Genomic DNA, 17,624 nt, shown 5'->3' with positions numbered 1-17,624 from the left:
ACCTTGCAGGTTTGTTGTGAGGATAAAATGGGAGGGATAAGTATGCATACCACCTTGAACTCCTTGGAAGAGAGGTGGGATGCAGATGTAATCAATGATAAATAGATAATAAATAAATTGGCTAAACACACTGTGGAGTATTGTAACGGTGGGGAAATTATCAGTTGCATTAAAACTGGCAGAAGGAAAAGCTAAACTGATGAATTTCTTTGTGGTCTGGGACCATTCCACGGAGTATGTTAGAACACATGGACAGAAAGCAAATCTGTCTCAGGCGTTTCTTAGACAGGCGTTTCTTTGTTCAACCCTGATGCTCTCCTAGAACAGCGGAAAAAGGGATCTCAATGCTTTGATAGTACCTGGGCAGATGAAACTGAAATGTTGTAACTGCAGGTACCAATTTTTTTTTGGGGGGGGGAGGGAGAGATGTTGCTTGCATCTGATTTACTTCAATTTGAGGATTAGCGGGGCAACTTATTTGCCATATTAATGTTTCACACTTTCATGTTTGGAATCTTCTATAGGGTAAAAACTTTCACAATAAAAACATGCAGAAAAGAGGAAGACTTAAGGGACAAGTTTATCATGCCCTAGGTGAAGATGGCAGTTGAGTGGGGAGTTCTGCAAGGCACCAAACAAGGAGGTGCCACTAATCCTGGGACTGTGGGAAAGATCCACTGAAAACAAATGGTAGCAAAAACCTAGGAGGGAATCTGAAGTCATAAGCTTCCCATGTGGTCTGGTACTGGCACAAAATTCAGAGCAGTCTTTGCCACCTGGTGTTCTTCAGCTGTTTTGGGCTATGGCTCCCATCATGGTACAAGAAGGCTGGTTTAAAGCTTATCCACCATAAGCTGTAAAGAATGTTTTCTTTCTTTTCTTTTTTTACTTTTTCAATCCTTTATTATTTTTTCAATATTTGGCACAGACGGACTGGACATTCAATACAGTATTGTAAATTCTTTTCATTGTTGGCAAACCAGTGACCAGAAATGCTTAGGAATTGCATCGGAGCACAAGGGTATTTGCGAAATCAGAGGGAGTAATTTGCCTTCTTGCTTCTTAAAGATTCCTGCACTGCAGAGGGTTGGACTGGATGATCCTCGTGGTCCCTTCCAACTCTACAATTCTGTGATTCTGTAAACAATAGAGGGGTACCAGGTGCTGGAGAAAGTCTCCCGCATTTTACCTGCTCCAGCCAGTTTACTTAGAGCAAACAGGAAGAGAGGTAAGGTCAAGAAGACAGCCTTTCATCTATCGGTTTCTCTGTTCAAACTGGCAACTCCTCCAAAATTATTGGCACATGCCAGGAGATTGCTTGAGCATTATGCAGTCCAGCTCATACATCCATGCCTTTGTCTAAGCTGGTCCCCCAATTCTCCTTCTTGGTTTAGGTTGGAGCTTTTCGTCCATCCGCTGAAACTTATGCCTTCAGGTGACCAAAGCTTGACACAGATGCTTAGCCAATTAAATTGCCCCTGGAAGGCCCAGAAGTAATCCTAAAGCATCCCAAGGAATTTGCCTTGTGTTGCAAGATTACAACGCCCTGTTGGATAATGAAAACAATACTGTAGCATAAGAGCAACCTGTCTGGCAACTCTGGCATCGGCACCTGCCACGTTTATCAAACATGTCCTCAAATTACCTTAATTACAGACAAGTAATTTTATGCAGATGAGCAATGGCCCTGCAGCCCATTATATTTGGCCACTGTGCCTTCTAGCAGCCACATGCCCCTGCCTTAAGTCCACCCTTGTCTTCAACTGCTTGGAGCTTTTCCCTTGGAGATGACGCCAAGCTGAGCCTTTGCCTCCCTCCAGTCCTATTCCCAACACGCTAGCCACTACCCCACATGTCGTGTGCCGCGGGCTAGACTATAATCAAATGCACAATCTGACAAAGTGGAATTACGCCTACAACAGCTCAAGTTGCAAACACAGTTAAGGGCCAAGCTCTTGACAAGACACCTTTCCTGCACTGAGTAATTGCACAAATGGGTTCTAGAGTAAACCACGGGTGCAGGAGCCCTGGCCTGGATTGGGACCATAGGACAAAAGGTCCCCTAGCAGTGGGGCCAGGATTCCAAGCTAGATGGGGGAGCGCACCTGCCAAGAACTCTAAAACCCAAGCAAAATATTAGGGCAATGGTTCCTGTAATGTTGCTTCTGTGCTTTTATAATTATTTAAGAGAGGGGTAAACACACATAGAGAGATGCAAATGATGTTAGTAGTAGTAGCACCGATGCTGCAAGACATATCCAAATTAGCATCTTTCTCCCATCCCATAATACCTTTCAGGCCTGGCCCTTGAAGTGCTGAGTCAGCTGCCTGTCCCTCCTCCTCCTCCTCCTGCTGCTGCTCTGGGTGTTACAGAGATCAACCTCAGAAGCCGCCAGGTGACAAGTGGCTGACAGAGGCAGGACAGGCTGGTGATAAGGTCCAGCCAGAGCCGAGTCATCCTCATTTCCTGGCATCGCCAGAGCCCGCCTGCAAGGGTCAGCTGCTTCTTCTTTGCTGAGCCTCAGCAGCCTTCATATGACTTGAAAGCAGGCGGTGGGGGAAGCCAGCAGTTGTGCAAGGAAGAGCTATGGAAGCCCTGCTACCGGGTGAAAGGAAGCAGTCAGCTGGGGCTGCTTCCGACACACCCCTCATTTGCATTTCCTTCCATATTTTGGAGCTCCAGAATTACCCAAGTCTAGTTCCAAAAAGTGACAGTGATGACAGTTCCAAAAAGTGAAAAGTGATGTATTAGGAGCGCATCGTTGTTTCATTTTCTGTTTTCAAATTTCGTACGGAACCTTTTTTTTGCATGGCCAGGTTGCCACACCTTTCCATTCCTAGACCCCTTTTTATGCATCTGTTATACATGAGCATGTTGGTATAACAAGTCATGCCCCTTCTTCTTCTTCTTCTTCTTCTTCTTCTTCTTCTTCTTCTTCTTCTTCTTCTTCTTCTTCTTCTTCATATTCTTCATCTTCTTAATTCTCCGTGTCTAATCCTGTCCCTTTCTAAAATTCATTTATGTTCTTCTTTTTGCAAATCTATCAAATAATAAAATAAAATCGGGATTAAGGGGTTCAAAAATGGTGGGTAGGTGGGTGGGTGTGCTATGTATGTCTCGGTGGTGTAGTAATGGTGGCACTCACCCTTCTTCAGATAGGAAATTTGGGAGGGGAAGAGAAAGAAATATTCCTATTTTCATCTGAGGAATGTTGGAAGGTATGAACTCTCCCAGACCTACCTAAAGGCGCCATTGGGGTCTGACCCTGGGGCCTTCTGCAGATCGGAATTGCATGCGGTTCACATTTCAAAGCAAAGTAATCTAATTTGTACCTCTCAGATTAATATATGTGGATTGGAATGTAGTTACCCTTCAGACTTCTCTCAAGTGTCAAAAGCCAGGGCAAAGAGGTAAGTCTTTGGCATTTGCTGGAAGCTTTATAATGAAGGGGCCAGACACACTTCTCTGTGGGGAGGAAGTTCCACGATTACGGGCTCCCACAGAGAAGGCCCTCTCCTGGCTTAATAACGTTTGGGATTTGACTATAAGGAGAAAAATAACATCTTATCTAAGAGCAAGAATCTCGAATGATTATAGAAGCAAATAATGGGAAAACTGGTTGCCTTTTATACAACATCGCCAATAAAATATTTACCTCCCGCAAAAAACCAAATTTGAAGTTTTTTTTAGAAGAAATACTGTAATTTTGTGTTGCCCTGTTTTCTTGCAGACTACTATACTCTGAAGTAATTTTCACAGGAACAATTTCATTGATTATCGTTAGTCGTTGCCAAATGATTTTTTTTAAGTATTAAAAATGGTTTTTGGTCGCCTTCCTATGATTTGACTTACTTTGTTTTTGTGTTTACTTATTTACTTACAAAGCACGCCATTGGAGTTCTGTAACATTCTGTGCTATGAGTTTTTTGTCGGGGGGAATCTCATACAAAAACTCAGGGCGTCTTCAGGTAAGGTTAGGAGAAGCCCTTCCCTTAAACCCTGGCAAGCTGCTGCCAGTCAGTATAAGGCAATTAGCTTCCTGTGTCCTTATGCTTCACATCAGGGAGCAAGCCAACTGTGGAACAGTCTGTCAGATACCATTCCAAAGGAATTACCGTAATCGCACTGCCAGCAAAGAAGAATCTAATAGCCATTGTTAATAAGAGTAAAGGCTGAGAGGTCTTTTTCAGTGTCTGTTAAATCAGTGCCAGATATGTCACATGAAGACCAGCTGACTGTCATGTTGTGTTATGTGCTACACAACAGACCAGTTGAACATTTCATGACCTTCAGAAGCATCAGTTACCACACAGGGGAGAAACTTCCCTCTGACGGCTCAAAAAACAGGAAAGGCATCAGTCTCCATTGTAGCCAAAGCTATGGCCAAGGCCGGTAGTGCCTATTCAGGGATGCTTTGGTTCCTAACATACCATTGTTGGCTAGTCTGCTGTGAACTGGTGCATGGAAGCAATTTTATTTGGGTGTGTGTGTGTGTGTGTGTGTGTGTGGATTTGTTAAAGAATGATACAAGTATTTCTCTCCATGAACCAGCCACTGGATGACTCTTAAGAGACTACCAGTTGAATGCCTGGGATGCCCGAATTTGTCTCAGAGACAGAGGCCTACCTAAGCTCCTTGCAACTTTGACAAGGAACTATATCGGTGTCCCCACCCCACTGCAAAAAATCACTTTACCACAATAGCCATAGTAGAAATTACTACATTTTATGCAATCCAAGTGCTCTAAGCATCCTGCATGAGGGCAAGATGAGAAAGAAGGGTAAAAAATAATAATAATGCACGCCTATGTGCCGCTGTGCAAGAGAGATGAGAAGCTCCCATCATGTTTGATTGCCCCACAAATATGCCTCATAAACATCATAGTCAGATAGGTGATTTTTGTGCTCCTGGTGGGGGCCTGTTTCACCAAAGCCAGGTACACCACTACTCAGGGAGAGCAGCAAAGCTATGCACACCACAACAATCTCAAAGCACTAGGGAGAAACAAGGATGGTGAATCTCAAAAGGAGGTTGCAAGGATCCTAAAGGGACAGAATGGACACTTTGGAGGCTGGTATTCTGTGTGACTTACTTGATCCATTCAGCAGAAGCCACCTAAGCTTCCAAAGTGTTCAAGCTGAGCTTTCACTGCTGTAAACCTACTGGGGAGTCTAGAAAACGTTCCTCAGGAAATAGTGGGGCAGTTCTGACGACAAGACTAGGGGCTGAAGGAGCACAAACCAAAAGCATAAATCAGCCACACACTGCAGAAGACATGTGGCGATGCTGCTGCCCACAAATTGAAGGCTCATTCAGACTTCTGCTTGTCCCACTGCTTTCCCTGGGAAAGCCCAATCTTTACCGCTGAATCGGAGCAAACCTCAACTGGGTTTTCCCAGGGAAAGTGGCAGGGCAACCCGAAAACTCCCCGGATCCGTGCTTTCTAGACACAGGACAAGCGGAAGTGTGGGTGAGATCTCAGTCACAAAACTGTCTTCAGATTCTTCAATCCCTGATGAACAGAAGAGAGCTCCAGAACATCAGGGGAAGGCTTAGGCCAATATTGACAAAGGTTTCCGTGTCCTGATAAAATTTCCACACAAAATGTGCAGACTGAACATCTGTGCATGAAATACCCAGACAACTTTCCAGGAGATTTTAATGAACGCACTTCAGCCATTGTCAAATTCACATCCTTCTCGGATATTGAGAGAAAAGACGATGAAAGCAGATGTGTTTGGATTTAGGGCTTTCAGCTGTGATGGAAAATTACTCCCCCAAATGTTGAAACTGCATTGCGTCTGTATTTGAGATGAATGATCAATCACTATAGTGGGGAATGTTCCTTTTTTAAAAGGATTTTTTTTTATAAAAAAGAAAGGCTTCTGATCCACCATGCCTCAAGAGCACCTCGCTGCTTTATCCCCTCCTGAGTGCTGCAGAGATTGAATTTGTTAGATCTTTGAATTACGCCAACATGATTCATGACTTTGCCACATCCAAAGCCAGGAAGAGACAGGGGGAAACGCTTAAAAGAAATTAGCGTAGTGAATTATTTATGCTTGGAAAATTTTGATTTGAATATATTTGTTAATTTTTGGTAATTTGTTTTGAGGGCTTCGTGATTCGATTTGCTTTTGCAGCAAGTTCTAGCTGTGGTGCTGTCTTATTCCGCTCAGGGCCGCAATACCTAAAAGATCACCTCATTCCATAGAGAGGCAATAGATCATTATGCTCCACAAGATAAAGCTTCCCACAGAAAGCATTTCATCAGGACGTACCTTCCATATGATGTAGGAATCAGGGACTTTAGTGTGCTGACACCAGCAGTGTGCAGCCAGTGGACATGGGGGGGCTAGGCAAGTCCCCTAAACATTCCCGTTAAAAACGTACATATTAGGAGGAATGCATGGTGCAAACCTGACAAATTTTCATCACTTTTTAAAAAAGAAATTCAACAGAGTGTGTCCTTTCCATCTTAAGACTGGAAAAACGAGAAACGGAGAGATAAACCTAAACTGGTGTTCCCATCTCTTGAGGAGGCGAGAGGCTGAAGCCAGCCCAGCCCTGTAGGTCCTCTGTTGCAAGCCCCAGCTCTTTCGTCCTGGTCAGACAAATCTGGCAGGTTTTTGAACCACTCCTAAACCTCTGTAGGGAGAAGAGAGTGGGCTGCACTTACGCACTGCAGACGAGAAATGCATTTATCATATCACAGCCAACAAAAATATCTATCCTTCTCAGGGCTTTTCTTCCCCAAGCTGGAACTCATTGGAACTCAGTACTGGCACCTTTCAGGTGGACACCATTGCCAGGATAAGAGAACAAGGGAGGCATTCATGGTGCGTTCCTGTATCTCTTCTTCTAGCACTTCTCATTCTTCCCCCAGAATTGAAACAGCACGTGGATGGGCTTCCTTCTGCTCTGGGTACCTCTGTTCTTCTCCTGCCCAGCTCTGCTGTTCTTCCCAGGGAACAGGCTGGCTCCCCACGTGTCCCCTCAGCCACACTTCCATCACTCCCTTCTTCTGGTGCTTTCTCCATGCCCATCTTCTTCTCTTTCAGTAAGAGCAGCCCTCCCACTGAGGCTCTTTCTAGTCAAGCACCGCAGAAACACAAACACTGTGCTGGTCCAGGGGGGAGGTTACTGTGGGGCGAGGTCCAGGACCTGAGTCGAGGGTCGGCAGACAGTCCTGCACGGGCAAAGCGGGGTCCACAGCGAGGAGCCGGGCAAGGACAGGAACTCTGGGGGAACAGGACTGGATGCTGGCCGAAACAGCTCTTCAACGATGTTGCTCCCGCAACCTGGGACCGGGCCGACTGGCCTTTATCTTCTCTGAGGCCAGGGGCGGTCCCGGCCCCCAGGAGGCCCGCCTCTCCTGGCCTTAAGGCGAGCACTCCTCCTGGGAGAAACTAGTTCCCTTCGCCTCTCTGCCCTGAGCCTCTGCAGTTCAGGAGAGGCTGAAGGGTTACTGGACCCAGGGGGAGACTCGCCTGTAGGCACTGAGTCCTCAACCACCTCCGGAGCCAGAGTGGATTCACCTGGTGCCTGCTCCTGAGGATCCGGTACAGGTGCAGGCGCTTCAGAATCAAGGCCCTGCCCCAGTTCAGCCGGCCCTGGAGGCAGGGACTCCTGTGCAGGCTGGGATTCCTCCAGTTCAGCCTCTGAATCGGATTCCCAGGCCATCACAAACACACACCAGAGCTCTCGCCATCATCACCATGGGACATTTTCACCCACAAGGCACCAGACTCCACTTCTGCTTAACATTCACTTGTCCTATGAATGGAGAACTTGAGCTGGGCCAGCAGAATTAGGCTGGGGCCGTGTCTGAACCCGGAATTGCAGGGAGAGAGAGGGCTGCCTCCCTCCTTATAACAATTAAGACAGTTCATCCAGGTGTTATCGATTCATTGATTCACAGCGTTTATGCCATGTCCCTCAGCCACAAAGGCTCTCAAGAGCAGCTTACAAAAATCACTTCCAAGAGGCTCACAATAAGGCATGGCACATGAGGAGAAAGGAATGAGAGGGAGGAGGAAAAAGCAAGGCTCAAGCACAAGTTTTTGAAGCTACAGCCAATGTCAGTGTGGGTCAGTTTCAGTATCTGTCTATTGTTGGTGGCTCATATCAAGGCACGAATGCAAGATATAAATGCTTTAAATGTAACGATAATGTACATGTATTAAATCATCCCCACATGGAAACCAGTGGAAGATGTAGTTCACAACATCCAGAGGGCAGCAAAGCCATGAATTTCCTGGCCATCCCCTGGAGCTTCGGATACATTGGCCAAAACACTTATTCTTGTTATATACACCCTTTTGCTGCATTAACTACAGTCGCGTGTATACATAAATAGCATCAAAGAAGCCCAAAAGCAAATGTGAAGCTCAGGTATGTGAAAACACTACATGCATTTTCTCACACTCATCCTTTCTCTCCCTGCTTTCAAACTTTAAACCTTGAGGCAGATACCTAGCCCTGGAAAAAAACTTAGGTTCCTTTTGCTGGTGCTGCAAATCTGTCAAGGACTCCTATCAGCCGTTGCCAACCTGGTGCCCTCCAGATGTTTTGGACGGGGGCTTGCAATCTGAAACATCTAGATTGACAAAGACTGCCCTGTACAGTCCTGGCCAAATGATCCTCTCTGACACTTTCACAAAATGGGAATAACTGTGGCCTATTTGGAAGAGAGGAAACATGCCACATTTGGCACATTTCCTTTGCTGAAGAGCAAGCAACCTACTCATCCCTGAACCAGTTAGTAAAATTGGCAGCCTAGTTTTTCCTCTCTCTCCATCTTATTTCCCTCTCCTCCTACTTGTTCCCATACACTCTGATGCCCGGACTTTGTGGTTATAAAAGAACCCTTGTTTTATATTTTCCTTGGGCAGTAAATTAAGTGTTAAATCCAGAGGGGAAAAGTTTGGGAGGTCATTGACTCTCCCAGCTGCTTCTGCCAAGCCCAAAACTATCTTGTCTTGTGATTCCGACTTTTTCTGTGCTCAAAGTTCATGAACAGCAGCTGTAAAAAACGCAGCATTCAAAGGATACCAGAAAAGTAGCACACAGCGTAATTGCCAATGTACTCAGAAAACAACCCTAAAGAAAAAACAGTTCTAAACTGCCACAATTATACAGCTTTTTTCCAGCAGGGGCAGGGGGCTTACGCACAACATTATGACAAACTCTACAACTGAATTGGGCAAATCTAGAGTATCTGTACTGACATAACTGGGAGCATAAGCAAAGGGGAGCCAGATTCACCATATTTTGGGGCCGTCTGCTTAGTAATAACAAAATTTCTGAACAGATGGGCAAATAGTGTGATGCTTCTGAGAAGTGGCATGCCCACAGTGGGAGCGTGGGTAGGGAGTTTACAGAGCCCAAGCAGAAGTAGAAGAAGGGGGAAATGAGGTTTCTAGATGAAGTCACGTCTGTATTCTATGCCAACCTAGAATAAATTTTACCCTATGGCTCTGTACTAACGGCTACCAAAATACTAGGGCCACATTCACATCATACATTTAAAGCACTTATATACGACTTTGAACAGTCAGGGTCTCCTCTCAAAGGATGATGGGAACTGTAGTTCATGAAGAGTGCTGAGAGTTGTTAAGAGACCTCTGTTCTCCTCACAGAGCTACATTTTTCCAGAGTGGTTTAGCAGTCAATCCCCTTTTATAGGGAACTCCGGGGATTGTAGCTCAGGGAGAGGAATAGGGGGCCTCCTGACAACTCTCCATACCCAGAATTCTTTGGGGGGGGGAGAGGCCATGACTGTTTAAAGCGGCATCATAGTACTTTAAATGTATGGTATGAACGTGGCCTAGACTCCCCACTGCACCATTAACTTTATACAGAATGGGAAAGAACCCATATAGATGGATTTTTCTTATTTTTCTCATTTATTAAATTTATACACTGCCCTTCATCCAAAGATCACAGGGCAGTTTACAGGATAAAAACACAAAATACATAAAATAATAACAGCCCGCAGAAAGAAAAACAGTAACAGCCCCTTCAAAAACTTTTAAAAGGCCACAGATGGTTTAATCAGCCATAGGTCTGGGTGAAGAGGGATGCTTTCGACAGGCACCGAAAGATATGTAGTGAAAGCGTCAGGCGAGTCTCCCTGGTGAGGGCATTCCACCAACGGGGAGCCACCACAGAAAAGGCCCCTTCTTGTGTTGCTGCCCTCCAGACCTCTTGTGGAGGAGACACACAAAGAAGGGCCTCGGATGCTGCTCAGGGTCCAGTTCATATGGGGAGAGGCGGTCCTTGGGGTATTGCGGTCCTGAGCCATTTAAGGCTTTATAGGTCAAGACCAGTACTTTGAATTGGGCCCAGAAACTATTTGGCAGCCAGTGCAGTTGGGCTAGGAATGGCATTATATGCTCAAACAGTTTTGCATCAGTGAGCAACCTGGCCGCCAAATTCTGCACTGGCTGAAGTTTCCGAACCATCTTCAGAGGCAGCACAATGTACACAGCATTACACATGGCCATAATGTAACCTGCAGGTTACATAGGCAACAGATGGGGTGTAGCTGGGCCACCAGCCAAAGCTGATGGAAGGCACTCCGTGCCCTTAAGGCCACTTGAGCCTCAAGCGACAGCAATGGATCCACATCCACCTCCAAGCTACATACCTGCTCCTTCAGAGGAAGTGTAACCTCATCAAGAGCAGGCCGTCTCCCATCCATCTGGTCTAGGGAACCACCCACTAACAGTGCTTCAGTCGTATCTGGATTGAGCTTCAGTTTATTGACTCTCATCCAGTTCATGACCAAGGCAAAACAATGGTCCACCACATCCATGGCCACAGCTGCAGAAGAAAAGGAGAAGTAGAACTATGAGTCACCAGCATATTGCTGACAATGTACTCCAAAACTCCAGATGACCCCACTCAGTGGTTTCATGTAGATGCAGTTAAACAGCATGGGCGATAAGTTTGAGCACTGAGGAACTCCACACTGAAGGCACCATGGGGCTGAACGACATCCCCCAGCATTATCCTCTGGAAATGACCATTTGTCATCACCTCTGACCACTGAGGCTGATGGAAGCTGCAGTCCACAACATCTGGAAGGCCCCAGGAGGACAAAAAATGCCACAATGAAGGGGGACACTAGATGTTTGCTAGGACTGGGAAGAGGACAGCCCTCCCACCCTCCATTATCATAAGAGCATAAGAAGTGCCTGCAGGATCAGGTCAGTGGTCCATCAAGCCCAGCATCCTGTCCTCACAGTGGCCAATCAGATCTCCAATGGGAAACCCCCAAGGAGGACACGCGAACAAGAGCACTTTCTCCCGCCCACAACTGGCATTCAGAAGCATTACTGCCTCCGACCGTGGAAGCAGAGCAGAGCCAACATGGCCATTGATAGACTTCCCCCTCAGCATTGCAAGGTTCAGGAAACCTCAGATCACATGCCTGCCTGCACTTTGTAGGTGGAAGGGGCTCCCTTGAGGAGGGTGCATTGGCTGCGGCCCCCTCCCACAAATCCCACAGCTGGCTCAGGAAAGAGGGGCCATTACCATGAAGCCCAGTCTTCCTCCCATGCCAGACCAAAAGCCACCTAGAACTCAAACCCTGTGACTTGGCAACATGGACAGTGGTGCACCGGGGTCATTTCAGACTCTGGATTTAAAAGCATGCTCTTGTTAAGATGGCAGCGCACCTTGAAGTGTGGCAGGCCGGCCCTGCTGCATTTGGCAGGCCCTCTTGCTGAGTGGGGCCCTGGACCTCTGCCATAAGTCCTGCCCTGACAGCGCCACAAAACACAAATGTCCAACTTGCTCACCCAGCGAAGACTGAGTAAGAGGAGGGGGCATCTGTTACCTTTCCGGGAGGGTGTGGAGGCCAGGCTGCATTTGTGGGCATCCTTCTGTGGAACAGCAAATGAATCCACCCTTTGGCGATGGAGGCCTTGGCTGGCTGGCTGGAGCAATGATGACTTCTGGGCCAAACCAGTTCTCCAGTAGCCTCTTGGACCGAGGCAGGCAACGTTCCCCCTCAGCCACAATCTCCCCAGGCAGCTCTCCCAGCTGAAGACCTGGCTTCCTGGCTCAAGGAAACTCCAGTCTGTTTTCTTGCAAATAAATGGCTCTCTTCTTACTCTTCCTCCTCCTCCAGAGCTGTGCCTTTGCTGGAACCCCGTTCTGACTGGAAAGTGCCCAGAATGCTCTCCCCAGAGAGAGCGGGCTGCTGCTGTCACTCGCTGTGAGTCAGGAAACCAGAAAGTCCACCCCATCCTCTCGTTCTCTCTCCTTGGTGGAGCAACACAGGCAGCGAGTCTCAACACATCCAGGGGCCTTTCCTTCAGCAGCAAAGGCGGTGCCCGCCTCCCACAAGCTGCTTCGCACACCACTCAAGGAGGGGGATATTGAGCTGCTTTTGGACTGAGAAAGTTCCCGTGAAGGCCTTCCTGAAGCAGTCGGGTGGGTCAGTGCCAGGGGGCAGGTTGCAGACCAAGGCTGTTTTCACATTCCTGTTTGCTGTGCATTCGCTGTGCTCCTGTGCTCGCAGAATACAATCCAAAATTCATATGTATCCTGTGCTTTGTTCTAAAATAACATGACACCGTTTGACGCATTGTTTCTCAAACCAGCTTCAGAGTGGTTGGAGTCCTTAAGCCATTCCTATTTGGTCTCCAGCCAAAGTGGGAACACCTGTGCAGGGGGGGGAGACCTCACCTGCTAAGGTGAGCACCAAAGGAATGATTCTGACATTAATGAAGCTGTGCTGATGTGAACAGGTTAGGGAAGGGAGAGCTGTGAAATGCACCAGGGGGAGGAACAGCTTCAGTGTACTCAAAGGTGGTCACATGAACACACCCCACATCCACCAGATTCCCAGTTCTTGGAGGATTTCCAGTAGTTGTCCCATAAGCATGGAACTCCCTTTCCCTAGAGGGTCCTTCAGAAAGGAAAGCCATTCAGAACTGTTCTCACACCTTCCTGTTTGGCCTGGCATTCAGGTAGTCAACTTTTTTCGCACTGCTCTGTTCGCCCTGCTCCTCTGCCTGCTCCACGCACAAATTCAGCAGGCAAAAGTTTTCCCTGGCATGGCGAGAGGAAGCTATACGAGGAAAAGCTGCACCTGTTTAATTTCTGCGAGTGTGTCAAGCTGTTTCAAACAGCACAGGAGCAGAGGCAAGGACAAAAGTTGGCAAGCCAAGGTAACTAGAGCTGAACAAAAATGGTGTGTGTGTGTTTATTTTCTATGAAAAGAAACCGATCAGGTAAATAAACAAACCATGCATGATCCATCTTCACATGACAGCCTCACCAGGGAGGGGGGAAGTTTGGCTGTATTATTATAACTATTCTTATTTCAAAATGGGAAGACAATAGCGTCACAACTAAGGATCTGTTTCTCTCCACCCCATCACCGTTAATTACCTCATAAACCCCTGTTCATTTGACAGCTGCGTCTCTAGGCACAGTAAGATCAAGGACACACAAGAAGAGCAACGACTCAGTTCCAGAATTCTCTCTGAAAAACAGAAGGACGGGTTGTTTTCAAAGCTTTAGCTGCGTGAGTCTCTCTCTCCCCCCCCCCCCATTCTCCCACATATTGTAGAACATGTTAATTCAAAATACAGCTTACAAAAGGATTCCAGTAAAAGGCTGTTATATCAATGAATGGAGGCCCAAAGAGTCAGGGGTCTTCACCTCTTTTGTGGGGCTTGGGGGTACATTTGGAAATCTAAGAAACAGGCATGGGCAGCACAAAATACGCATTTCACAGACAAATAAGTGGTGATGTTCAGACACATCCACACAACAAAACTAGGGACTTTTTCACACTTACCTTTTGCTCTGCTCTTTCCAGACTCAGTTCGAGTCTTAAAGCTCTGTGTCTGAGCTCCCTTTTTCTTTTTCATTTTTGCTCCTGAGCTTTTCCTGCAAAAACTTGCTCTTTAAAGCTGAATCGGAGCTACATGTGGAAAACCCGAATTGCTGTTTGGTCTGATTGAGCACTAAAGAACAGTTTTTGTTAGGAAAGCTCTGGAGCAAAACAAAGAGCAATTGTATACAGAGCTTTAAAGTGTGGCTCTGTGCATGAAAACATAGGCAAAAGGTAAGTGTGGATCAGCCTAGGTTAAAAACAAAACAAAACCCTACACACCCTCCAAAGCAAGTAACACAGAGCCCAATAAAACAGGCAACCCACCCCCAAAACAAACACTCCCCTCAACTGAACAATCATCCTAAAGGAACAATACCTTCAAACCAAGCGAAATAAAACCAAACCAAACAAAATACACACCATGCAACAAAACAAAGGAGACTCACATGTGGAGCCCAGAGGCATTGTGGAGAAAGTAGGTAAGGAGGCCGGACAATACTGTATATATGCACTTTCCAGCCAGCCCAGTGCCACCCACAAAAATAAATTAAATGAAACCCAATTTTTACAAATTGGGAGATGTAATGCGCCTACTCATGTGCCAATGGGGGGGGGGAGTTTCGAGGGTGCCAAGATGCTCATGGGCACCACATTGGGAATCTAAGGAAATGTCCTACGGAATCCTAAAGACAGCCAATTTACGGCAACAGAAATCATGGCTCTTGGGTAGTTAGATGCCTCCTTTACCAGAGGCTTCCAGCGCTTGTCTATAGAAAGCTCAGGAACCCTAAACCACAAGCCTCTCAGATGCCACCCACAGGACTCTCTGGATGTATTTAGAGGCGTGGAGATGCAGAGAAGATCCCTGGACAATGTTGCTTATATGTTTGGAGAATCCGCAACTGCCTTTGCAACCAAAACAAGCTCTCAGTGTGGAGGATTAGTAACACACCTACATCGGCACCTCGGGTTACATACGCTTCAGGTTACATACGCTTCAGGTTACAGACTCCGCTAACCCAGAAATAGTACCTCAGGTTAAGAACTTTGCTTCAGGATGAGAACATAAATCGTGCTCCGGCGGCGCGGCAGCAGCAGCAGTGCTTCAGGTTAAGAACAGTTTCAGGTTAAGAACGGACCTCCAGAACGAATTAAGTACTTAACCTGAGGTACCACTGTATTCCCAAAGGAAAAACAAATCAGCATAGTACAAAGAACATGAATTTATATGCAAATGGATGAAAAAACTGTCCTCCTGCAGGAGGAGAAATCGTCCTCCTCACCTAAAACATGGTTTCTGAAGGGAGGGCAGCAGCATTTCCAGAATAGACCCAGAACCTGCTGGGGTTTTTTTTGGGGGGGGGGGCGGAGAGAAATCTACAGGGCAAATATTTCTGCCTTCTTTGCTCATCCTTTTAAATGGCTTTTCCCCAGGCCCTCACATCCCCTTTGCCTACCTCCCCAGGCTAAATTGCTCTTTCCCCTGTCCGGCCACAAGTTCTTCTCCTTCACCACTTACCCTTCCCTCAGGCTCATTTCTCTGTCTTCCGCCTGCTTTGCTCCCCTGCTTTGCAGCTATCCTTGCTCTGACCCCTGTCACTAAGACCCAGCCCTTTGGTGCTCATCTTGTCTGTGACATCAACCAGTGGCAACCAATGGCAGCAGCACTGGGAAGCAACTTGGGCAACAATGACATGTGTTTTTAAAAGTTGGAAGTCACCCACTCCAGATGGACTCCCCACCAACACAAGATTAGGTTTTGAATAGGCTATGGCTTCGAAAAAGAGGTCATGCATGCTCCTCAAACGATAATGAAAAATCAAGTTGATCAACCTGATGCCATGAAGATTGGGGCATGTTAACCGAAACAAAATGCTCGTGAAGCAGCTCATCAACTAAAAGGGTGAAAATAAAACCTCTCCAGCGTTGCAGAAAGGCGGCATTCCTAGCCCTAGCCTGGAGACCCCAGGCAAAACATGAGCTCTACAGCTGAGCTTTAGCTCTTCCTACTATTCTCCAAATGTTCATGCCATGAATGCCACCTGCCCCGGATTCTTAAGGGCATCCCCTGTCTTCTGGTACGTCCCCCTGGAAATAAACGATGTTGTCGCTGTTCAGCCTTTTGGGGAAAAGCAATTCTACAGACGTCAGTGGGGTTTACTCCAGTGTAAGGACAGAAAGGATCTGTCCATTTCAGTTCTCCCGGGTTCTAATTTTTCCAGTCTTAAACTCAGGCCTCCACATTTTGCAGCAACATGTCAGGAAAATTCATCAGCATTCTACTGCAAATTTCTTCCAATAAACACATTTTTATACTGTATGCTGTTTTAACTAATGTACACATTCTGCAAGCAAATTTCCTCTAACACAATGTATTCATTTTTACTCACAATTTCCCCTAATAGATGTGTTTTTGTAAGCATTTCTCGGTTGGTGAACTGCATAATAATTTCAGATACAGTGGTACCTCAAGTTAAGAACTTAATTCGTTCTGGAGGTCCGTTCTTAACCTGAAACTGTTCTTAACCTGAGGTACCACTTTAGCTAATGGGGCCTCCCGCTGCCGCCACGCGATTTCTGTTCTCATCCTGAAGCAAAGTTCTTAACCCAAGGTACTGTTTCTGGGATAGCGGAGCCTGTAACCTGAAGCGTCTGTAACCCGAGGTACCACTGTACGCGAAAATTTCAAAGGACAACTGTGTTTTGTTTGTTGTTGTTATTGTTGTTGTTGTGCTACCTATCTGGGCAGCTTCCAACAAATTTAAACACCAAACACAGTAAAACATCATACATTAAAAGCTTCCCTATACAGGACTGCCGGTACTGTTTCAGATAGTGTGAATTTGATTGATACAGCTTCAAATGAGATCTGAATCAAATTTCCCCCACATCCCTACTCCAGAGTAAGTCCACATAAGTTTACAGGCACAATCCCATGTCCAAGGATGAAAGACAGACAGGAAAGACAACTTTTCCTGTTTGACATCAATCTTGTATACACTTGCTCCTAAGAAAACATGCGCACAATCAGGACGCAAGTGTTCATCTGATTAAACACTCTTAAGTTCTAAATAGAATTGTGTTGATGGACAGTTTCCAAACACCCTGCTGCTTCTGAAGACAGAGTGGGGAAGAGGGAGAGAGATTTGAGTTGGTTCATATTTTAAGGGGGAACCCACCTAATCTGCACTTCCCGAAATGCAAGGTAAACCAAAACTCGGCTATCCTTTGAAATTCACACTTCCCCAAATCCTGGGATTCAGTTCTCCAAGCAAATAATGTGTGCAAGATGCCTATATTAGGGGAAGGTGTGCATAAAATGCATATGTTGGTAGAAAAGAAATAAACATGCATATATGAATGGAAAATCTGAATGAAATCAAACCTGAATTCGAAACAGCGAGACTGCCTGTCTTTGCTCCTGCCTTTTGGTTTTGGGTGGACACAATTTTGCTCAAGTCACAGGGATTCTGTTCTCCAGGCCACAATTTCATTTCCAGGGAAGATTAAACCCCCCCCCCCCCCAAAAAAAACCAGCTTCAAAATAAACTAGGCAATCCCTTCTCCACTGTCTGAATCTAGAGAAAGAGACAGACTTGCCAAGCAAGACCCAAAACAAACCATTAAGCCCTTTCTCCATCATCTGGACTTCCTGGTTCATTTTGAAGCTGCTTTGAGGTCTTCCTGGTGTGTGTGTAAGACTGATCTTTCGCGACAGAATCATAGAATTTTAGAATTGGAAGGGATCTGGGTCATCTAGTCCAA

The 17,624-nt window shown here is 46.3% G+C and overlaps 1 protein-coding gene across 18 annotated transcripts in view; it reads right to left on the bottom strand.

Moving 5' to 3' along the window:
- Positions 1 to 17,624, bottom strand: part of LOC310666458 (semaphorin-4A-like) — a 68,231-nt gene that overhangs the window by 29,592 nt on the left and 21,015 nt on the right. For 7 of the 18 annotated variants that reach the window (XM_083417330.1, XM_083417326.1, XM_083417327.1 and 4 more), the window contains one exon: positions 13,409 to 13,502. The exons of 8 other annotated variants lie outside the window; for them this stretch is intronic. The gene's annotated coding sequence lies outside the window, so the exon portion shown is untranslated. Of the gene's footprint in view, positions 1 to 2,291; positions 2,421 to 11,846; positions 12,223 to 13,408; positions 13,503 to 15,378; positions 15,513 to 17,624 lie in introns of those variants that run through there. 3 more of the 18 variants (XM_083417325.1, XM_083417323.1, XM_083417324.1) reach the window with 3 other exon arrangements.

The sequence above is a fragment of the Podarcis tiliguerta genome (genome assembly GCF_965153285.1).
Source record: "Podarcis tiliguerta genome assembly, chromosome: 16".
Classification (NCBI taxonomy): domain Eukaryota; kingdom Metazoa; phylum Chordata; class Lepidosauria; order Squamata; family Lacertidae; genus Podarcis; species Podarcis tiliguerta.
The sequence above is the reverse complement of the archived record's forward strand: the minus strand, read 5'-3'. Positions and strand labels throughout refer to the sequence as shown.